Source organism: Eupeodes corollae, chromosome 2 (assembly GCF_945859685.1).
Source record: "Eupeodes corollae chromosome 2, idEupCoro1.1, whole genome shotgun sequence".
Classification (NCBI taxonomy): Eukaryota; Metazoa; Arthropoda; class Insecta; order Diptera; family Syrphidae; genus Eupeodes; species Eupeodes corollae.
The window spans coordinates 114,510,825-114,535,797 of record NC_079148.1 but is presented as its reverse complement, the minus strand read 5'-3'; the positions used below and the strand labels follow the sequence as shown (position 1 = coordinate 114,535,797).

The window sequence follows — 24,973 nt, the reverse complement described above, 5'->3', positions numbered from 1 at the left end:
CCTACATATATACAAAATATTTAATTTTGTTTTTGTTCTTTTTAAAAAGTACCTTCAATTTTCCTAAAATCTATCTACGTGAAAATAAGAACTATAAATGGTAAATTTTCAACAAATTCTCCAAAAAACAAGTATGGCATCCCTGAAACAAAAAAAAAAACAGAGAAGAAATGTCAAAATAAACTATTTTCGTGTTTGGTGTATGTGATTAATTAAAAATAGACATAAATGTTTCCTCACCCTAATACTGTCATGATTGTTATTTATGTTCGCGTGTCTATCAAATGCGGTAAATAAAAGTTGAGCCTCTTGATTTCTGACATGAATAGATTTCAATTAATACTTCTTGCCTCAGAATTTGTATTTCTACATTGCAGTAAAAACAAAATAGCTACTCTTGGGTTAAGTGTACACTTTAATCTACCGTTAACAGCAGCGACACCTTCTTGTCATTCACGATATTACCTCACAACACTCGCCCTTATCACTTAAACTCTGAATGCATTCATCTCCGACAGAAAGCATCCAACGCAATTAGTTTTCCCACCTTTTCCAAATATCCCACAAATACCACCGCACAAAAACTAAAAAGAATCAAATCTCAAAGAAAAATTCACAAAAAATCTTTTATTATACGTCGGTGTGTCTGGCCAGCAAAGTGTGCAGCTCGTCGGTTCGTCGGACCTGTGCATAGAAAAATACAATTCAAGAAAAAAAGAAGAAACAAAAATTATAAAAAAAAAACTTTTTTTCCTAATCACCGTTGTGTATAAACAAAATAAAATAAGTTTTCTTTTTTATTTCTGTGTTCAAGTGCAAAGTGCATCAACATTTCACGAAATATTTACATTCTCACGAGATAAAAAAGTAATTACCTACAAAAAGAAGAAAAAAAAAATTCTCACATCTTCAAGAAGTGCAAACTGTGTGGAAGAAAAAAAAAAGAAGATACACAGTTTGAAATTTTGAAGTTCTTTTTTTTGTGTCTTTCTCCTGTCTCCCGTCTTCCATTCAATTCTTTTAAATGAAACGATGCGATAATCGATTTAGTGTGTGTCGTTTTTGTTAAATCAGTGTAAGTGTGTGTGTTAGTCGGTGTTCAGCGCGGCATAAATTTTCTCACTCGCTCTCTCGCTCTTTGTGTAAGTGTGTTTGCATTTTTGTCTCTCTCTCTGTCTTCTATCTTCCTCGTCTACGGCTGTGTTCACGGTTCACGCGCGGTGACACACAAACACTTGTGCATTATATAAACTAAGGAAGAGGCAATCAAAAGAGGATCGACAAGAAAAACCAACAAAAAAAAAAGTTTTTCAATCTACCTATAAAAATATTTTTCTTACCACCTCCTTGTCACTTCCAATTATTATCTATTTTCTCGGTTTTCCTCATGCAAAACAAAAGAAATTAACAGTTATATTATTATTATCACGGTTGTTATTGTTTTCGAAAACAATAAAAATGTCATTTTTTACTATTCTGATTCTGATTCTGCCGATAATGGCTGTGTCCAGTGAGTGGTGATAAAAGAATTTACAAAAAAAGGACTATTAGAGCATAGGGTGTCTCGTTAAAAAGCAAAGTCATACAAAATTTACTTCCCATTTGCTTGCTGATAGGAATCGCAATAATTCACGTGCTTTCTTCACATTGAAATAATTCAAGAGAAAAGCGGAAAAACACATAAAAAGTAAAAAATACAAAAAGCAGTTTGAGTTAGTCGCCTTCGCTTCCACCACCACCACCATCAACATTAACACCACTGCCACTGCCAGCGAGTTTATGCCCCCGCCATCCACAACCACAACCACTACCCCTTTCCAAATGAAAGAAGTGCAAAAAAAGATGCAAAATTAATTCAAAGAAATTGAAATAAGATTCAAATAAAAAAAGGAAAAATGTTTCTCGTGTACAATTCTCTTTAAAATTTCGTTTCATCTGGAAGCGTAACCGTTTAGTTTTCTTTTTTGTTGTTCTGGTATCTTATGCCTATTTATGCGTTTTAATTTCCATGCAACTTATATAGAATTTCTGTATTGACGTGTAGCTCTATATAAATAGGTATATACCTACATATATGTACACCGAGTCGATATAGTGCCACCACATCGGACAGCGCCAAGCTTCACCGCATCGACCATCGTACGTCGCTCGTCGCCCATCTCCATTGATATAGGAAAGAGGAACCAGAAACAAGCAAAGGCAATCTAAACGATCGTTTTTTTGTTGTTGTTCTTTTTGAAATTATTGACCCCACTATTGTCGCTGCTGCCATCGTCATCGTGCAGGTAGGTACTTTACTTACTTTAACTTCACAATATATGTAAGTTCTTATGCCCGTGCTCGTACCCCTCCACCTCCACCTCGATTTATAGTTTTACTCTCCCTTTCCTCCTTCAGCGCACTTCACTCCATCATCCCACCCACAAGCGCTCCTCTTTTGATTTTCTAATTTTCTCTCTCCCATAGTGACGGTGAGGTACCCGAGGTACCCGAACCTGAACCCGGTTTACCTCCTCCTCAATTCCATTCCAATTTCATCCTTTGGCCTCACTCTTCCTGACCAACCAACCATCCAACCATCCGTCGATGTGTATTTTGTTTAATTAGAGTTGCTGTTATTTTCACTCTTGATCCTGGTTTAGATACATTTCCATGGATTGTATATATTGTACCCTACACACTCTTTACACCTGTCACACAATTAGCCATTGGTGCTCTTGGTCTTGGAACTCTTGGCACTAGCAGCACCTGTGTGGTGTGCGTATTTATATTATATTGTAGGTATATTCTGCCGCGTATTATTATGGCGAGGAGTGGTTGTTCAACTAAAAAAAAAATTAAAATAAATGCTTCAATAAAAAAATAAATGAAGAAAAGAATATGGCGTGTGTGGTTCATGCATCTAGCGGTGTTTTCTTGTTTTTATATAGGTAGATATAAATATACATACATAATATGTATTTTTTTTTTTCTTTTTGGGTCAAAAGAAAGTTTCACTTCGTAATGTACATAGGTAGGTATCTTAATCCAGTGCAAACGAGGCATACCGCATACCCAATTATGTATCTAGTTTAGTTTAGAGAATTTACAAACAAAAACTATGAACTTCCATTTTCATACCGATTTTTAAAAAAAATTAATGTGAAGGGATGAATTTTTTGTTTGTTTCTGTGACTACCTAACTTGGTACCCTACCCAAGGTATGTTAAGATTGGATTTGTGAACATTTGTGAAATTTTATAATTTCCTGGTTAATCTTGTTTTGCCACTAAACATTAATTAATAGAAAGTTATTTTGATTTTCTGCTGACAAATCGTCTTCAACAGAATGTTTTAGGGTTTACAATTTTTATATTTTCCGGTTCTTTTGTTCCGCTGGAACATCGAACATCTTTAGAGTTCAAGGTTGAGTTTCAATGAAAATAATTTAAAATAATATGTATTTAGGCATCCATACCTAGATTTGAAGTATTTTCAATGACAATTTTTAGAAATTTTTTTTTTTTTCTTTAATCGATGCCTTGTTACCTAGACTCTCCATTTTCTTCTTATTTATAATTGTGTACATACAGTCCCTGGCCATATTATTAGACGCACTTTAGATTTTATGGAAAATCTCAATTTTCAGCTATTTTAATCAGGTTTTCGAATATTGTAAAGCATTTAAATTAGTTTTTACGCAGAATATAAACTGTTTCCTACTTTTGTATAGAAATTATAGAAATAAAGCAACAGATTTATTAAATTTTTGTTTTAATTAATATTTTCAGTTTTTTTTTGTAATTTTTGCTTTAATAAGAGCCTCAATTCTGCGCGGCGTACTGTCAATATATGATTTGACTGTTTCCTGCATTTGTGGGTTGAAATTCCACACGTGAATTACTCTTTCAATAAGTGACCGCATCTTAAGCTACTTCCCTGTTCATCAGCTCCCACACGTTTTCAATTGGGTATATATCAGGGCTGTTTCCCGGCCAGTCCAACAGAGGGATGTTTACTTCCCTCAAATAAGTTTTTATGGACCATCTTGCATAAAAATGTATGGTTCTCCATTCAGGAACGTTATAAATATCGCTTAGAATCTAATAATTATAAAAATTCTGCAGTGCGTCTAAAAATATGACCAAGGACTGTAATATCCTAGATACGTAGTTTTGATGTTGATCATCAAGATTGATACAATTTTATGATGCTATTTAGGTATTTATATGTAAATTAAAGGTCATATTTATATTAATTTGAGCTTGATTACAATTTTAATCTTAGGTCTATATTTAGAAACATACAGAAAGACACACAAATATTAATAGACAAAAGTTTTTGTTTTATGTTTATATTTCGAATTTGATAGGTAAGTGGGTATCTACACCTACCTACTCACTTGTTTCGTTGCTAACAAGGGATGATTTTGACTACTATCCCAACTCTCTATTTTTACCACCCACGCACCGCACCATACATCCCAACCAATTTTATATTTTTAGTCGTTTTTGTTTTTCTTGTTTTCTTTTTTTTTTTCTTTTTAATGTTTTGTATTTCAACCAATACGAAGGAAACCTACGGAAAACGTAAAAAAAAAGGGTGGTTGTTGTTTTTTTTGCCGTTGAGCTGTGCTATGCTGGAAGACTTTTTTCTACATTCTATTATTACTATCCCTCCGGGGAGTTGTTGTAGAGTTTGTTAATGGCTTTGGAACGCTTTTGGAATTGACAAAAAGTTACCAGAGCATTGGTTATCTTTATCATAAATTTTTGGTTTGAAAATTATAGATACATTATTATATATGTATTTAACTAACCTAACCTTTTAGTGGGTTTGAATAATTACATACCAACCTATCCTGTTTTTAGAAATATAAATACTTATGTAATATGTATTTTGAAGTATGTAGGTATGATTTTGTGCAAATATATTTATGAAACTAAAGTTGTATACTTTGTAGATATGTAATACCCTTCCACCGTAACACGAAAATTGATTTAAAAATTAGTTGAAACATAATTTGAGAATTCTGACCTTTTCTTAAAAATCAGTTTTCAAATATGCTACTTATATTTCTGGCCTAATAGTGAAAAAACAAAGAACTCCGATTAAAATTGGTTTTATTGTTTTTCAAAATATTCTCCATGAAGAGCAATACACTTTTGCATGCGTTTGAACGAATTTTTCCACTCCGATTGAGGTACCTCCAAAACAAAGTTTTTGAATGCATCAACGGCTTCTTCATGGGTAGAAAAACGGTGTCCGCGCATTTTTTTAAATGTGCGGGAATAAAAATAAGTCATTTGGTGACAAATCAGGACTGTGCGGCAGATGACCCTTTAATTTGATGTTTTGGCTGGTCAAAAATTCCTTTGTTTGAGCCGATGTGTGAGATCTTGGATTGTCATGATGAAGAGTGATTAGCCTCTTCTTCTGCTTTTTTCGAATTTCTCCGATGACTTCTAGCAAACAAATTGTCGTATACCATTCAGAATTGACCGACATTCGTTAATCTAACGCAATTGTCGCCACGTGACAGGTAATGCCAAAGAAACAGGCAACCATTTGCTTCGATATGCATCTTCCGCGAAAAACTTTTGTTGGATTTGGCTCATCTTCGAAGACCCATGAAGTCGATTGCTGTTTTGTTTCGGGTTCATACGCATAGATCCATGATTCGTCACCTGTGTAGATATTATACACAGCCTTTGATGGACCTTGACCGTATTTTTTCACCACTTCCTTGCACCAATCGACACGAGCCTTCTTTTGGGCTTTTGTCAGATTATGCGGGATCCAACGCGAACAAATCTTTTTCAAGGTCAAATGTTCATGTAATAACTTATTAATGCTTGTCATACTAAAGCCCAAAGATGACTCTATCTCACGATATGTAACATGTCGATCTTGCTTTATCAGTTCATGCACCGCATCGATATTTTGTGGCACAACAACCGATTTTGGAAGACCTTATACCAGTTTTTTACAAGATCGTGCTTTATCGCTGTAGAAAGAATTAAGTTCATCGCTGCACTCTTGTCTTGATAATCCACGTCGAAAGTTATGAACAATAATCGCAAGAAAATGTTCACGAGTTAATTCCATTTTTTGCTCCGAGATGCATTTTTCAAGCAAGTGTCAACAACAAAAACCGCACTTAAAAGAAACATGTTCTGTAGAAGGTTATGGTTAAAAATGTCAAACTTTCCGTTAAAAATGACACATAGCGACGGCCCTGACGGCCAGAACTAGAAATATCAGTACCAACCCTCGTATTACTTACTATAACCAGGTTTGAATTTAAATTACATGCTATGACTTCATCACACCAGCTGATATTTTGACCTTTGATTGAGTGCTGAATGGATTCAGTTAAGTTTCTAGTACTTTCATAATTGGAGCGAGCTGTCGAAAGAAATTTTTTTAGAAAATTGACTAGAGTGTTAATCAAGCTAAACATCCCTTGCTATCAAGCTAAGTCTAATTTTATTAAAATATCAGCTTATAATATTATTATATTCATTTGAGAATTGAAGTTGTTTGCATAATGAAATTTAAACTTTTGTTTAAATATGTTCCTTTTATAATTGGAAAAGCACTAAGTACTTCCTCTCACTTACCTGCAAAATAAATCTCATAATGAGAGTTTTTCAGAGGCGTTTTTGTAAGTAAAAATTACCGTTAATTTTTGTATTTTCTGTGCAAACAACTGAAAGTAAAGATTAGAAAAGTAAAGTTTCAAGTTAAAAATTAATGACACCTGAAGAACTAACTACCTGCATGGGTCAAAATTTGTGTTCAAGAAATGCAATTGACTGCATAGATGTTCCTTATATCGTCTAACCCCGCCATTTGTTTCATTTTTCAATAGCAACTTCCTTTAGAGTAGTGTGGTTTAACTTTCAATCAATCCACATTTGGGAATCGAAAATTAAGTATTTAATGGCAGATCATTACGTTGTAAATTTGCATTGATCTGTTTACAATTAGGTATTATGGTAAAACTTACTTCAAAAAGAACATTATGCCTGAAACACAAACACGCTTCAGATTCGCCTGACGTTGGATGACAATGGATCTTCGTCCTCACGTTTCGTTTGACAATCGTAAGGAAAAGAACTTAATGTAACGTAATGTGACTCCAATCGGAAGCTCTAGTTCAATTATCTGAACATTTGCTTTGTCTGACAGCTCAACAGCTGTAAAAAAATGTCAACAAACAAAATATTTGCTCTTTGAAGGGATGAAATAATAGAAATGTCATTCAAAGCAACCTCGAAGCAGGCCCACCGTAACGCTGACGAAGCCGAGGTTGAAGCGTGTTTGTGATTCAGCCATTCAGATTTTAAAACTTTTATTCTGAAATGGTTACATTGGATCCATATTGTGATGGGTACCTGCAACAAATTTGGTATCTTAAGAGATTATCATGTAGGTAAGCAGGTTCTTTAAACGAATTAACCCTTTGGTTTGTCATTAATCATAAAAAGAAACTTTATCGCCTATTATCTAATGCTTCGTATTTATTCTTCGTAAATAAGTGTTTTACCATAAAGAAACCAAACTTCAAAAAAGGCGATGATAATGAATGATCATTTTATAAACTTTAGTTGTTGGCCACAAGTAGTGGTAGTAAAATGTTTTTTATTTCCAACTTAATATCTAAAAGTTATCATTTTTAAATAAGATTATATTATAAGCTTCTTTTGACGTTAAAACTTACGACATTGACAAACGTCGTCTGTCGGGTTGTTGAATTCACGTACATATTATAACAATTATTAGTTTCAATTCAAATTTGGTTATACTTTTTAGAAAATTTTTTACTGTTTATATTCTCTCACTATAGTTCATTTCGGAATGGTAAGGCTACAGTGATAAAATTCGGAAGTCCTTCAAAACTGGTGCTGTTTTCTCCATTGAGCACCTGGATTATTTCCGCTTTTGTTAACCAAACTTTCCCAAGGAAGGCCACCCTAAATTCCTTTAAACCCGGACATCTGCCCAAGAAGTGCTGGATGTTTTCTTTCTCCCTTAAGCTGCACACACTACAGTATGTTACATAAGAGCGTGGTCACTGTTAAATACTAACAACAATTGATTTTCCGAAAATTGGCAAATTTATTGATAATTTGTACGTCAATACTCAGTGCAAATAAGTTAATAGCAAGTCCAATCTCCTGCATTGTTAATTAAGGCCTCCTACCGTCGGGGCATACTTTGCACTAGTTTTTCTGCATATTCTACCGGAAAAGACCTCCAAACATTCCGAATTTGTCGAGAAAGTTGATCTATGTTAATTAAATGGCTTGCGTGTGCGAAGCTGCATTTTCATCAGCCACACATTTTCTATATTGGATTTGCAACCGGTGACTGAGATGGCCAATCTAAAGTGAGAACTCCGTTTTGCGCCTTCCACTCGTTACTCGCTCGGCTCCGATGTTTTGGATCGTTGTCCTCTTGAAGGATACAGCTTTCATTTTTCTTGATAAACCATTGCTTAGCAGATTTGGTTTTCCAAAGTATTGCGATACTTCGTTCCGTAAGATATGTCAACACCTTTTGCTATCAATTTCACAGCAGCTTCACGTAAAGTCAAAGTTGGATCTTTCGAGAACAATGCGAGAATCTTTGTTTTTTCTTTTTTTGAGACTTTGCTTGCACTTATTCAGTGCATTATTGAAGAGTGTGGTATGTATATTCATCAATCAATCAATTGCCTCCATCGGTAAATGTCTTAGTACAACGTTGGATATACCATAGACACCTGCTGACTTTTTGTTCATTATTGAATTGAAGATGAGCTGAAGCTCAACTTTCGTCACTAACAAGGGACTTGGTCCCGTTTGCTAGGCGATTATGGCATTTGCCAAGGAATCGTCATTGAACCGCAAGAAACCGCAGTTCTCAGATCGCCATTGTGTCTATCATTTCGAAGGTAAAAGTGATTAAGTAGGGCTCTGTTTTCCACCTTGTACTTTTGTTGAAAAGCAGCTCCCACCACCTCCACTGTTTCCTTCGGATCTTCAATTATATAAAAGTCATCGTCAAAGATGGCTTCTTCTGGATCTATTTGCGCTGTCATGAGTTCTCTTCAGTTCTTTGGATTTTCAGACACGGAAGGTCATTATCGTTCTTTTTCCTGAATATCTTGTTGATTTTAGGGAACATACTAGGGTCACTGGAATTAACTGACTGGATCTTACGGTCCCAGCACTTGTTAATTGATAACCTGTAGTTCTCCTTGATCAACAGATTGGCATTTTTTATTGACGACTTCAGTGTCCTTACCTCCAAGCCGTGTGGTTCTGTAAATCGTCTGTACAAGTTTTTGAGTCTTGTTAGTAAACCACTCTTGTGCCTGCGTAGTGCGTCAATAGTCGCGTTTCTGTAAGCGTCCATTTGGTACCGTTCTTTGTACTTTGGTATTGTCCGTTCCATCGTTCGTTTTATTGTTTGTCCATCAGTTGTAAATGTTGGTCAATTTCTGTATTTGTCAGGTTTCTGTTGGTGAAACGAGGCCAACGCATCTTACTGTAATAGAAAAACAATTTTGTACACACCTTTGTACTGTTGGGCATTCGCTTGATAATAAATATCAGACTTGTCAGTAGAAGTGCGGCTCTATTGATTTCTCTTATTTGTGTTCGTCTCACGAAACAATGTAACAAATAATTAAAATGTTGTATTTAAGCTGTAGGTATACAAACAGGTGATTGAAGAAGCGATGCGTCACATAACTCAAAACGGCATTATTTTGCGAAAAGGCAATGATGCTCCTAGTCAACGGATTTGACTCCATAAAGAAATCCGCAATGTTTGTGTTACTACCACTATTTTCAGAAGTTGAAATTAGTTTTGTTTTTTGAATTTTCTCTTGTCTCTTGAAACGCCGAATTACATAATTTCCAAGGCTATTTTAAATCTTCAGTTATTGTTTTTTGAAGATATGTATAGTAATAATTTAAGTTATCATTCCATCCATTCATTAAGTCTTCATCGACGTCATCAACTCCTTTAGCAAAAGATTAAGCAACCTACATTTATTCTATTAAAACGATATTTCTTTTGGTTTAGGTTTATTTTAATTTTTTTAATTGAATTTTAATCCCTTTAACAATTTTTGGCGTGTCTAGTCTCGTTTAAAAGAAGAATAAGAATGTGTAAAAGGAGGGAATACTGTCTGTCCCAAACGTCAAACAATCGTCGATTACGTTTTACTATTCGAACATGAATCGATGATGTTTGACGTTTCGAACATTGAGGAGTAGCTTACATTTAGAACAACAAATTATAATAGGGGTAGCTTACATCTAGAATAAAAAATTCATAAAAATTCCAAATTTGGGTAGAGTTTAAAACAAAAGTAACATTATTGGTTTGTAATTTTTTAAAAGAAAAGCAAACCAACCAACATCTTTAAAGAACCCCGATTCCCACGAAGCTATGTACATTATTCATGACTATACCACAAGCCTTATGTATTTCAATTTGTAATTTGTTCTTTTTTTTTCTTATTTGTCGACATTTTGGACACATTTGATTGATTGGACAATCATGTATGTATGTACATATTTATATATAATACTTTTAAATGTAGGTATATATAAACATATACTTGGAATAGGTACATATATGATTATATGTACATAAATATTACTGTAGAACTGATTACTTGTGCTCCAGGCCAGGCAGTTCCAATTAAAATAAATTTCGTTACAAACCCAACATCTTATCTGACATGTTATTATAATATACGTATTCATGTACATTATATTAATAATAAATGAAAACAAAAAGAAGTACAACAAAAAAAAAGGAACATGTCACCTCTCGAGCAAAAATAAAATTATTATGAATAGATATTTCGCAACGATAATAACAACTACAAAATATATGCATATAGTATATACTGAGTCGAGTCGTGACATTCACTTGATGATTACATAATTTCCACATTCGCATATATGTATGTACCTACCTACTGCTGCTGCTATACTCAACTTATAGTATATGAATGTACAGTATGTTTCAAGCCCTCGCCGAAAGTCCAAATTCTTTATACATACATGCGCTTGGTGAGTTGCTGGAATTTTCTCTGCTATCCATTACTTGCTTCAGTGGCTTAAAGATTTTTAACAAAAATCAACCCCACCAACTACAGCCCAAATAGAAAAGATGATAAAGAAAAAAAAAGGAAAAGAAGAAGAAAAAATATAAAACACCCCAATCTCCCAATTCAAATCCAAACAACAACCAAACAGTGAAATATTCCATAGAAAAAGAAGAAGAAAATATATTTTTTTTTATTTTAAAGACAAGCATCCCTTTTCAGCCCCATGGTTCAACTCATTTGTCCACCACCACACTGTAGCTCCCATAGAGTAGGTAGAGATATAGGTATAGAACGAGGCACCCTAACTCATTCCTTAAAGTTTAGAGTAGGTAGGTATACGTACCCAACCGCTATATCCTAGTCATTGCCACCCCCAGTTGCCACCCTGCATTACCATATCATGTTATCTCTCTAGAGAGCGGCGGAAATTCACCCCTTCCACATGATTTCTTTTCTTTTGTGTACCCACGCTTCTACTGCTGATTCTCTTCTGCTGCTATAACCAACCAAGGCGTACGTGAACTTACTTATATATATATATTATATATTTATATAGATATGTATATATGTGTGTATATGTATACACCTAGCACTAGCCTAGCTACACAACACACGTACTTTATACTTCGCTCGTACTTTAACTGAATCGGTTCCACAGTGTGCCACGTCGCGTCCTTCGTCGTGTTGTCGTTTATGTTGGCGGCCGTATGACGTTGTCGACGGACAGTCTCGCTTGTGTATATTTTCAGGAACGAATTTAATCGTCCAGCTTGTAGTTGGGCCCCTTGTTTTAAGTTTTTTTTGTTTGTTTTTATTACTTATGCTTATGTATGTAATTCTCAAAATGTTACAAACGTAAATTAGGGTAAGGTATGCGATAAATCTTGAATTCAAACAAGGAAAATATTTGATAATTTTAAAGGCTACATCCATGCGGGGTAGTATTTTGGTTCAAGAACTGAATATTGATAATGTGGTGCAAAAAAACAAGAGTCTACGCAAAAGTTTCTCGGTCTTCGATTGACTTGAAGTCGAAAGTCCTTTTAATCACTGAACTTTTCCATTAGCACGTCATCACACATAAGGGTTGTTTTTGATCTGGAACAAACACAGGGTAACTTGAAAAATGACATGGAGGGACATTTTGCAATAACACACTACCTTACCTATACCATATGCATGAACCTATCGTTTTTGTAGGAAATTGATTTTTTTTTATGTCTACAAGTGGAGCAGGTTAAAAGTTTCAAAATGAATCATATGCGAAATAACTGCTATCACAATACTATGAGTCAGAAAGGGAAATTAATCTCAACGCATCCTAATATAATACCCTGGTTACAAGAGGAGATCCAGGAATCGAATTGAATTGAAATTTCGATCCAGGTATATGGTGGCACTGGATCGAGGAATCGAATTCAAATGGAATCGAAATGACATTTGGGTTTTATTTGTGTGCGTACTGCTACGTGAATAACTTTCAAATAAATTTCAAATTTTATAACAATGCTCTCAACACAAATACAAGCCCCAAATTAAATTCAGTTTAGAAGCAAAAATATTTATATATTTTATTTGAATGGAGTATTTTTGCTTAGAAGAAACAAGAAGTAAAAAACTTATCGCACGCATTCAAGAAAAACCTCACACACCAATATCTCCATTCGCCAATTCAGGTTTACAACCAAATTTTCGATTCGATTCACCTCTTTCAGTGGCATTGGATCGAGTAATCCTATATCGATCCGATCCAGGTTTATACGGCGCTAAATCCTGATTCAATTCGGATTCAATTCTCCTTGTAAACGCGGTATCAGTTATATGTTTTAACTGAACGAAAAATGTCATCGCATCGGCTTGTTGACTGAACGCATTTTAATAATTAATTCCAGTGGATATAAAGCCTAAAGTATTTCAGTTTTGTGTTGTTAAACAAATAAAATATCAAAAAGTTGAGTAGCCAGACCACTTCGAACTTTGGTTTCTGAATTAGACTTACGCATAATACAAATGTAATGAAAATGAGATCTCAATAAAAGTTACTTCTACTACTTATACTGAACGAAAAATGCATCAATTTTTGTCTGAATGCTTTCATTTGACGTTAGTTAAAGAAATTAGAAAACAAGTTTGGAGTCGCTAGATGTCTATGAGAGTCCGTTCACACGATTCGGTATTTTCACCGTATCGGATATTTTCTAGATTCGGTGCCTTTCGGTTGGAGTGTTCAGACGGTACGGTAATTTTACCGTACACCGTACTCAACCCTACACCGACGACCCACAACGACTATATACAAGCAATACATTTTTCGACAGTAGCCCGGACAAAAAATGACGCACTTTCGGTCAAAATATCGAATCGTCTGAACGCACTGTCTATAAATACAATGTCACTATGAGCGGAATCTGTTTTTTTTTTTACCGTACGACCGAAAACGATTTGCAGATACAAACCCGAAGTTAAATGGCGTATCGTCTGAATATACTCATTTAATTATTTTGACACTAGATAAACGGTAAAATCGACGATACGGCAAAAACCGCCGATTCGGGATCGTGTGAACGGGCTTTTAGATGTCCTGCGTACCTATTTCGCGGTGTCAGCTTAGTCGTTCCAAAAGTCAGATTTTCATTTTATCCTCCAAATGTCAAACTAAAGTAACGATAGACTGTATGAAACATATAATTTGAGACAATTCGTTATTTAGACTGTTAAGAAGGGGAAACTTGTTAATATTTTGGTATAAATATATGTGGGTGGGGTAAGATTATTCAACATGCAAAAATGATACAAAATAATCACGCTATTTATTGATTCCGATGAATAAGTTAAGGATGAATTTAAAGTGTTTTTTGTTTTGTTGACAGTTTTACCACAGTGGAAATGTCGAATTTGACACTTGATTCCCTCTGCAGCTAACTCACTTGATTCTGTATTACGTGTAAGTAATTAGAAACATTCAGGAGTAGTATAATTTTTGACAGTAATGAGGATGAACATGCAAAGTTTTACAATATGGCAAGTGTCACTTTGGAAAGAAGTTTTTGATTGATAGTTGTCATTTTGTGGTTAAGCAGTAGAGAATACTTTTTACATTTAGTGAGTTTATATTTGCCATTTTGGTTGTTAGAACTCTGAGAATAGTATTTTTAAGATTCGATTTTGCACAATTCAATCAGGAAGATAAACACAATACGTACATAATTCATTTGACATCTAAGCGAAGCAATATGCCTATGTATGTGTATGTTGTTTTCAGAAATCTTAGAAACGTAAGCTGTTCGATTCACTGTAGTTTTCCCGAACACGTGTTGTGTCAAATTTCTAGAGATTTAAATGTTAAAAATGTATGTTTTGAATATTTTTTTATTGAGTTAATTATTTTTTTTTTTGGGGGGGGGGGGGGGGGGGGGGAATAGTTAATAGAATACCAGTTTATCCAAATTCAATTATTTCATATGAATTTATTGAAAAAAGAACTAAATACTTTTCGAATGCTGAAAAGAAGATGACTTGAATGCGATTGTGAATTTGGGCCTACAATATTATTAATGATCTTTAAACGCCCCTGTTTTCTTGAATTTTAAAGTGGGGGTGCAGCACAGAGTGGTGGTTTTTGTGTCTCCTTTTGCAACCTACTCCAATTCACCGAACTCAGCCACCATCATCGAGAGCAACTATACAACACACCAGCAGCATCAACAACCAGCCACATCACCCCCCCCCCCCCAGAATATTCTCACCCCTTACATTCAAACCCCATCACCATACCCAACCCCTTTGTTAATATATTGGCGGCCGTTTGTTTTGTATGTTTCTACTGCGTTTATGTATGTGATGTGATGCTAGTACTCAAGAGTATTATTGTGATGAGATGAGAAGACGACGGCGACGGCAAAGGCGACGTTCGGTGGATGGGTTATACGTAAGGGCGGCTTGATGTTGCTACTGCTGCCTGCCTGCCTGCTGCTGCTATTGCTAGAACTGGTAGATGGTGAGATGGTGGTATACTGGGTTCCTGGTTTTGTGGCTTAAATTTTGGATTTTCGAGAGCGAGAGAGAATCTGCATTGGAAATGGCCGATTAGTTTCGGTACCGCGCACAAGTTTCGTGCAGTATAGTTATTGTTGTTACACTTTGTTATTTCCTTTTATGTCATTGATTTTGTTAATTACAAAAAAGATTATGGTGTGAGTGTTTGTTGCAAAATACCTATTTATATACGTACCCACACATAATCTTTTCACATACACCTATTTGAATACATATGTACAAACATAAATTACATATATGCACTTTCATAAATATAAGTAGATATGTAGGTACTTTAAAACTACATAATGTTACAAAATATGTACCTTACCTTCCTATCACCCTAAAATATAACTTTGAAGTATTTAAACCTCAAATTCATTTATTTTCTCAGTCAGGAAGGTAGAAAACTAAATTCTCTTAATTTTCTTACCACCATATCACCAAAAAGCCATAAAATAATAAAAAAAAACAAAACAAAGTCGTTGTATGTATGAAGCTATAAAATAAAATGTTTGTAAAGATAAAATCGTAAATTTTGTTTCCTTCAAACGATAACAAAATGTCATCACCGTACACGAAATTTATATATGTACGCTACTTGCAATTTTATAATGAGGATTAAATGTTTTTCTTTTATTTTTTTTTATTACCAAAAATAGGGTTCAGTTAGATAAATTGACAAAATGTTTCTGTCTTTGCTTTAGAGATATCAGACTGTGTCATGGTCTTGGGTGTACATAATATTGTTTTTATTTTTTGTCAAATTGTTTAATTTTTTTCTATGTTTGGTTTGTTGGTATACTGACTTTAATGCGTTAACATAAATAGGCTGAATAAATAAAAGAAGAACATATACATATGTACATATGTATTAAATAAACATGCTAATAAAGTTTGTTCATTAAAAATGAAGGCTCTTTTTCTTCTACATCATTATATTCAATAGAGAACATTAGAAAACAATTTAGTATAAAAGTTGAACAAGTGTTTGCCAAACTTTTTGTTTTATTTCCTTTATCTTGTATTATCAAAATACATATGCTTATTGTTCTTTAAATATTTTGTAGCAGATATAATGAGAGCTTAACCTGGTATTTCCTTATTTCACAATTACCACACCATCTGCTGCCCAACTTTTTTGTGTAGTTACTTGACAAAAAAGTGTGCTTAAATATTCTTTTTCGCGACTATAGTTTAGAGTTTAAGTATGGAGTCATCAATATTTGAAAAATTGACAAGTAAGGTGTGGCAGATTAGACATTCATTTTTCTCAGTTATTTTAAGGAGATCTTATTTCGAAATCGAATAGGAAGTGGAACGCCCCTAAAAAAAAAGAAAATGTTAGAAAAGTTACAATAATTGCTTTCTAAGATAAATCTATCAAAGTTTCAAAGGCTTTTTTAAATCACTTTTACCTATTTGTTAATTTTAGTATAGAACGCATTACTTAGTGCAGTACGGAGCGGACCTGGGCCTCAAACAACTAGCGTCTCCAGGCAGCTTGGTACATAGGTAGCTGCCTCCAGTTTCGCACGGCCAGTTGGTTGAGGTCTTCTAGGTCAGTGTTCCTGTACAGCCCGTACAGTTCGTCGTTATATCTTCTCCCCCATTCTCCATCTATGCGTACAGGACTGAAAATCACCCGAAGAATTTTTCTCTCGAAGCATCCTAAGACACTCTCATCTTTCTTTGACAGTGTCCAGGCCTCAGCGCAATAAATGAGAACCGGGATGATGAGTGTCTTATAGATGGTGATTTTAGATGCTCGAGAGAGGACTTTACTTGGCTAATGCCTTCTAAGTCCAAAGAAGAAGTGATTTGCAAGAGTTATTCTTCGGTTGATTTCAGCGCTGGTGTCGGTTTCTGAGCTTATAACGGTGCCGAACTACCTCAAAGTTATAGGGTTTTTAATATCTCCGAGATATTATTGACATACTCGTATATATGTATTATATTTCTGAACACGTCAAATTTTAAAAGTCACAATGACGTTTGAATTAGTTCATACAAATACACTGAGTTACAAAAAAAGTGGTGCACCTTGAAATTTTGAAGTAACTTAAACAAATAAACGTTTTTCTAGTAAAGTTTTGTTTTTAAACATAAAAGTAAGTCATACATGTAAAAAAAAACGAAAAAATAGGAAGAACTTATAGAAATAAACCATAAATTAAGGAAAATATGCAAAAACTTCATAACTTGACTTTTACATTTTTTTTAAACAAGTCCTTGTTTCTTCAATAGTGGGTATTGCCTCCACGAACATTTAATAAAGCTTTAATGGGCATACCTTGAATAAGGTTTGTATCGTTCAAATTTTCCCATTCCTCCACCAGGGCAGATCTCAGCTCATTGAGTGTTTCTGGAAGGGTGGGTCGCCTCCTTATTATTTTTCGATTTTCCTATCCTTCCACGATGTACAGCTCGGTTTTTCCGTGCATGGAAATTCCCGCCCACACCATGAGCATTCACAGCTCTCCCCCAACGAATCGATGTCTGTGAGACAGCTTAACCGCTGTTTGGTGACGATCTCGAAGGCTTTGAAGCACCAAATATCGATCGATCGATGTTGCTTTGGGGCGACCTAAACCTTTCCGTCGGTTTCAGGAGTTGGTTTCCCTGTACCTTCGAATGGCTCTTCTTACCGTCGTCTCCCGTTTTCCGATCATAACAGCTGCTTACAGCGCCCTGGCGACTTCTGCCGTTATTTGCATTTTTTTCATAAAAATCACTACAAACTGATAAAGAATCAAATTGAAATAAACTCATTACAATAAACTAATTAAAACATTTACGGAATCACGGAAGCCATTTGTATAACTCGCGTCACACACAAATATACAGTTAAACAAACAAAAAAATAATCTCTTCCAAAACATAGCGATATAATATTAAAATATTAACAACAAATCAAAAAGTATGACTGCGCCAATTTTTTTGTAACTCAGTGTACATTTGATATTTTGGCGTTGGAAAATCCTTGGAAAATTTTAAGCCTTTTGCGTAAAGCGTTTGTCATACAAACATTTTAAATTCATTTAAATAATTTAGTTATTTGTGTTGTGAAATGTGTTTTACGACTTTATTATTTTGGGTAATAGATGGCACTTGGAATCCTTTTTAATTTAATCTTTCCTAACTTTTGTTTACGCGTCAAGCCTTTTGAACCTGAAAACAAGAATTATTGAACTTCCAAGAACCGCAACCTCACAAAAATTACTCAAAATATCTCAATTTCTTGCAAGAAAAAACCGATCGAAACGGTTAATCTACGAACCGCGACATATTTCATTCAAATCATTAGAGTAGTTCATATTTTTGGGTTGTTAAAAAATGAGTGTGACATATAAGAGGTGTGTTCAAAAAGTACCTAAAAATTTGTTTTTTTTTTTCAAGAAAATATTTATTTGTTTTTGTCCAAAAATAACGAAGAAGCAACGACGAGCCATTAATTGTTTTTCTATGAATCTGACCCTTTTTTTGTTGGATTGTATCACGCAAACAGTGCATAACTTCAAAGTAATACTCCTTATTAACCGTACGATGTTGTGGTAAGAACTCTTGATGCACCTTTTTATTATAATCGAAGAAAACAGTAAGCAAAACCTTCAGATTTGATCGAACTTGACGTGCTTTTTTCGCTTTTGGTGACGTTGGATGCTTCAAGATGGACGATTGTGCTTTGGTTTCGACGTTATAACCGTACACCTATGTTTTATCACCAGTTATGACCCTTTCAAGCAAACTTGGATCGTCGTTGACGTCCTTCAACAGCTCCTGAGCGATGTTTGCGATTTTTTTTTGGTCAAAATTCGGGCAGTTTCAGCAAAAAATTCCGAGCTCATAAAAACACGTCGAACCTTGGCAACTACCACAGACAAAGTAAACAGTGAATATAGCTGAAAATTGCATCATACCTTAGGGGCGTCTATACCTACACAATAAAAACAAATTTTGACCTTCGGACCCTCCAGACCCGCGAAATTTAAAAATTTCGGGTACCTATACTTTTTGAACACACCTCGTATGAATGCATTTCATATTATAGCGAGTAAATCTTTTTTTCAGTATTTGACATTTCGATTAATTTTAAACACTTCCACAAATCACTAAAGTCAAATAAATAGGAGCTTTGCTCAGTGACTCAATAACTTTCAGTTAAATTTGCCCAACCTCTTTTGAATTCAATTTGATTTCAATCGAAAGTGAAAAACTTAACACTTCGCTATAAAATTGCAAATTTGCACTTTTTGTATTAGTGCACAGTTTGGCATCTACAGAAGTTCAATGAACTGTCCATATTTTAGGTCTGTTCAACGTTAGGACGTTATTGTTCATTTCTTGTTTTGTGTAAACGCCTCTGTTCGTTTTCATTTTAAGAATTCCAAATTCATTCTTTCACCAAACTTTAAAATTATATCTGTTTTCGAGAAATGTTTCTAATAAGATGAAGGTATTCACTCAACTCCAAATTTGTTGTTTAATCAGACTGATTTGGCAAGAATGTCTTCAATATGGAAAGGTATGCAACAAATTAAAGAAATTCAAAATGGAAGAACACAATTTCCCCATACTAAGGAATGAATTCTTGTTGTGCATGTTTGGAATGTGGTTTTAACTTAATTATAAATAGATGCATACCTAAATCCCCAAACCCTTTGATAGCCTTATGACCATTCAAATCGATTTTATGTTGGCATTTAAAAACCATTCACATAAAAGTATGAATTATAAATATTATTTCTTTTAAAGAACAACACAATAATTAAAAAACATAATGCATTCAAATTTTGTATTTTCTAAACAAATCCTTGCATGACGCAAACAACAAACTAAACTTTTGTGTATATGAACCAAAGAATATGAAAACATGTCTTTTGGCCTAGATCAAAAAGTTTTGCATCAAACTTTTTTCTTCCTCTCCCTAAACAGTTTCAAATATCAAATTGTGGACCTGTGGCCAAGACAAAAGAAAAAAACTAATTCCTAGGTAGGTACATATATAAAAACAAGTCTATAGGAACCTAAAGCAAGACCGAAACGAAAAACCCTTATAGATGCAATCCTACAAATAAAAACAACAACTTTGCAAAACTCTACTTAGAAGAACATCCTTCCGCTCCGCATGTGCGTTCTTCTCTTTTCGGTTCTATCGATTTCTCACCAAACATGAACTTCCTTTAACAAAAATCGATATACACACAAGTTGAACGAAACTGATATAAGAGTTCACGTTATTAAATTTCATGGCAGAAATGATGAAGAAAAAAAAAAAAACACTGAATGAAAATGAAAAGGAAAGAAAAAAAAGAAAGAGAGACAAGAAAAAAAAAGAAGAAAATGTGAATTGAATACGTTTTTGTACTTTGATTTCAAGAAATACAAATATATTATGTAGTTACCTAAATCTATAGAGAGTATATTCGTACACTGTAGAAACTTCGAACAACATTCTTTTCTTCCCCCCTTAAGTCGTTAATGTGATTTCCGTATAATAGTTGTTTCGTTTTGGGTGAAATTGATTTTGTTATTTGCACATCAGGACATTGCAAGAGTTACATCATTAATAGAAAGGATATTTGCATTGGAATTGTAAAGTACGGATTTGAAGTTAAGACCCAACTGTTTAATGTATTTATAAAAGTAATTTATTTAATAATATTTCTAATGTAATTCCATTTTAAGAGTAATTTACTTTAATGACTCATTTAAAAGAGTTTCTTCAATATCAGTTCATTTTTTAATACTTCGCTTTACAATTTATTCTTGGAACATAAATTGTTGGTGGAATTAGTTTTCTAATAAATTGGATTGGTTTTTGAAAAAAAAAAAAAAATATGAACTCGCCCAGAAGCAAGCAAGGACATTAAAAACGTGATAGAATCCTTAAATAGAAGATAAAGAAGTTCACACGTCAAATAAAGTATAAATGTCACAAACTAGAATCATTATTAGATGACAGTTCTACTTCTGAACGGAAGAGAATATAATCTGTATTTGCAGATAGATAAACAAACCAAAATATTATGTAGCTATGTTCGTGCTTCTGAATAACTCAAATGTCAAAATCTTGAATTATTGTGTTTGGTAGTTTGGGCTGTACCACAATTAAATAGAGAAAACTTATATTTTAAGGCTCAAAATCACCAAGGTGCAGAATTGGTTTTGATAGCAATTTAATGCCTTAAATTTTGACTTACAATTTAAAAAAAAAATGAATAAAATACTAAAACTAACCTGTTTTGCGTGTCCATCAAATATATATACACGCATAGAAAATCATTTCGGGAACGCGTCCTAATTTAAAATCTTCAACAACAAGTCCAAAATATGATTGAAAAATGTAAGGTATTAAACCCCGCTCTTTAATCAATAGACCGTATTTTTAGTACAAAATGTACTTTTAGAGAAGATACTAAAAAACTATTTATTATTAACTATTAAAATGGAAAATTAGTTTGTCCAATACCGCAAAAGTCATTTCAGTGAACATATCGATAATCGATCAAAAATAATTTTAAGTAAAGCCAGCCATTCGGTGTCAAACGTCAGTCGAGGAAGAGAAAAATAACAAAGCCGGCTGTCAGAGTATTTTTCGTCAAATAAATTATATGTAATGTTAAGTACCTTTCTATTCATTATTCGTAGAGCGAACATCAATAGTCATTTAATTATTGATTGAATTCTTTTTTACCACTCGAAATAAAAACGAAACCTCAAATGTGTTCCTATTGACAAAGTCATATCGCATAAGATGGCCGCCGTGTAATCAAAGGGCGCTCTTATTTCGTCATTTCGTGAACGTTCATTTTCCTTGTAGAAGATTTTGTATGTAATGTTTCCATTATAGCTTATTTAATATACATTGATACATAATACACCCATGTTATAAATCAAAGCTTAAATTATTTGTTATGTTTTGTTCTCGTTGATATTATCAAACTTAGAAAAACGTTCCCGAATTTATGGTTTCTATAAGATATTTAATACTAAAAAATATTTCTAATAAAGTACAGAATTCTGTGCACTGCCCTGTCAAAGTTATTAATATACAAATTTTAAAACAGTATAAGCTAAAAGCCATTATTTTAGCTTAATTTGCAAGCTTGGTGATTTTGACACTACTTACCATTAGGTAAGCGTCAAAGTCAGGCAAATATTATTTTGACACTTCTAGCAGAGGCAAAGATGTCAAAAAATCACTCTGAATCCATCCGAAGCTAATTTACCGAATTCTGTAATCAATTAATGGAAGTTACTAATTGGCTATCTTAGGCGCCAGTTATAGCTATCATTGAAGTCGACCCGGAAAATATGTTTGAATCGATATTTGATGTTGTTTCCCTTTGATTAGAAATGAAAATTATATACTGATCGATCGGAAATCACACAAAGAATTTTTTTTGGAAAAAAAGTGTAGCTCCGCATTTATTTTTCTATTTTCCGGACGGAAATTCATTTTTCTGAACAGCTAATAATTTTATTTTCAAAAGTGAAACGAATCATTCCACTAATTTGCGTTCCGATTCCAGACAATTCCAATGACAGATTTTTGTCAGTAAACATTTTTCGGTGAATTTCAATCGGGAAATCTTTTTCAATGATAGACATTTTTAAGGATAACTATAAACGACCTGTCAAAAAAATTCCAATGTTTGTTTTCAATGATGAAAACCAATGATAGTTATAACTAGCGTTTTATACCAATATGACACGTGGAAAGTTTGTGGATTTTTATGGCTGAATCACAAACACGCTTCGGCTTCACCTAACGTTCAGGAGTTCAGCCATATGAATTCAATACATGCTATCACAATGTAGCTTCGACCTCAAGTTTCGTTTGACAATCGTAACTAAAAGAACGTAAGTGTAGAGTAATGTTACTCCAAACGGAAGCTCTAGTTCAATTATCTGAACATTTGCTTTGTCTGACAGGTCAACAGCTGTACAAAAAAATGTCAACAAACAAAATATTTGCTCTTAAAAGGGTAAAATAATAGAAATGTCATTCAAAGCAACCTCGAAACAGGGCCACCGTAACGCTGACGAAGCCGAAGCTGAAGCGTGTTTGTGATTCAGCCATTGAGGTGCGTTCAGTTGAATTTTATAAATAAAATTGCTTTAATGCAATGTAACCTAAAAATGTTAAAATACTTATGTACTAGAATGACAATTTAAAAAATAAAATAATATATTAGGTTTTTATTTAGGTAGGTATAAATAAAAAGTCTTCTAATTTTACCTCTTATCCTATTTAGCTGAAAATCAAAGTCAATGCCATTTTAATTGTTATTACCTTTTTTATTTATTTCTTGAACTGATTTGATATTTACTATCCAAAAAAGTAAAACAAAATTCATTTCATCTTAATGACTGTTCTCTCAATAAACAATTTAGTTATTTTTTTATCGTAATACCTAATCATATTATTCTTTTTTTTTTTGCAGTAGAAAATTAATGTTCGTTTATTTTTTTGATAACTTCCTTATACATAATACTAAACAAAGCCCTCATATGTTTATATAAGAATATACAAGGTATATGCACAACCTTTTAAAATACTTTATAGCAATTTTGTAATTAATCTAGGCCACCACCGCTGGCATCAACGATGTGTAAAGTAGCAAATAAATTTACATATCTCGGTTCATCTGGCAGCACTTTTTCTCAATAAGCTAGTTAGATCTTTTTTTTATCGCCTTAACGAAGGTTTCTTTTGGCCTTTTTTGTAGAAGTTGTTTTTGTTTTCTATGCTCTGTTAGGCAAATGTTATTTTTTTTGAATAGCTTTTTTATATCTTATTTTATTTTCTTAGACTTTAACTGCAAGTGAAGGGGATTACGATATACACACATATGTACATTAAACATTGTTCAGGTCCATTTATAATTAGAGATTATTTGTTTTCCTAAGCAAACAACTCTACGCTCCATCATTTGTCCGGTTTGGCAGTCAAAATGAAAACGCTCATCGCTATATCAACCCTCTAGTCTAGATAACCGATTTCAGAACAAGCACAACATTTTAACTCAAAGAATTGAAATACAATTTTTATTTGACCGCAGATTAAAAATTTTAACTTATTATACATGACATTAAATCCGTAGCGCCTACCCTTTTTTCTAGAAGGTCATTTTGAATGTTCAAAGGCTATTTGTCCAAAAAAAGAACATTTAAAAGCACAATTATTTTTCTTTTTTTCCATTTGCACTTGAATGGGGCATGTTCAAAGACAGCAAACTCAATGTGACAGCTAACTTGCTGTTAACTGATATCAATATTTTTACCGAAAACTTGGACGTTACCATTATTAAAGGTGAACTTAAACTGTTCTGTTTATTTAGTCAAATGGTTCAAAAGCTATAGTTTGTGCATGTTCTATGTAACAAACATAAAGTCGATTTGTTGGCTTTTTGACTTTCCAAACTTACAACCATTCAATTTTTCAAACTTTTAACTATTTAACTTTTCGACTTTTTAAACTTTCAATATTTGTATACTTTCAACTGTTTGACTTTTCAACTATTCGACTTTAGGTATAATTGTTCGTCTTTTGTTTTTAAATCCTAAGCAATTTTTTAATATTCGTATGGAATGTTGGCATATCAATGTTATCTTTTCGATATGTTTGTTGATACATACATATGTATATGATTCCAGATAAGAAATAGAATTAAAAAGTAAAACAACAATAATCACATTGGATAAATCATACATAATTTCCAATCTTTTGAGTATTTCATCACGTTTTAGCATCTACATATACATACATACATACATTTTCGTACATTGCTGAACAAAAAAAAAACGTAGTAAAAAGTATGTGTGACTATTAGT

At 33.5% G+C, this 24,973-nt stretch overlaps 1 protein-coding gene across 3 annotated transcripts in view; it reads left to right on the top strand.

The window, feature by feature from the left end:
- The first annotated feature begins 616 nt into the window (after nt 1-616).
- The window catches only part of LOC129948580 (transcription factor dcp-66), a 67,893-nt gene continuing 43,536 nt past the window's right edge, over nt 617-24,973 (top strand). For 2 of the 3 annotated variants that reach the window (XM_056059688.1, XM_056059687.1), the window contains exon 1: nt 617-2,285. The gene's annotated coding sequence lies outside the window, so the exon portion shown is untranslated. The remainder of the gene's footprint in view (nt 2,286-24,973) is intronic. The other variant, XM_056059689.1, reaches the window with a different exon arrangement.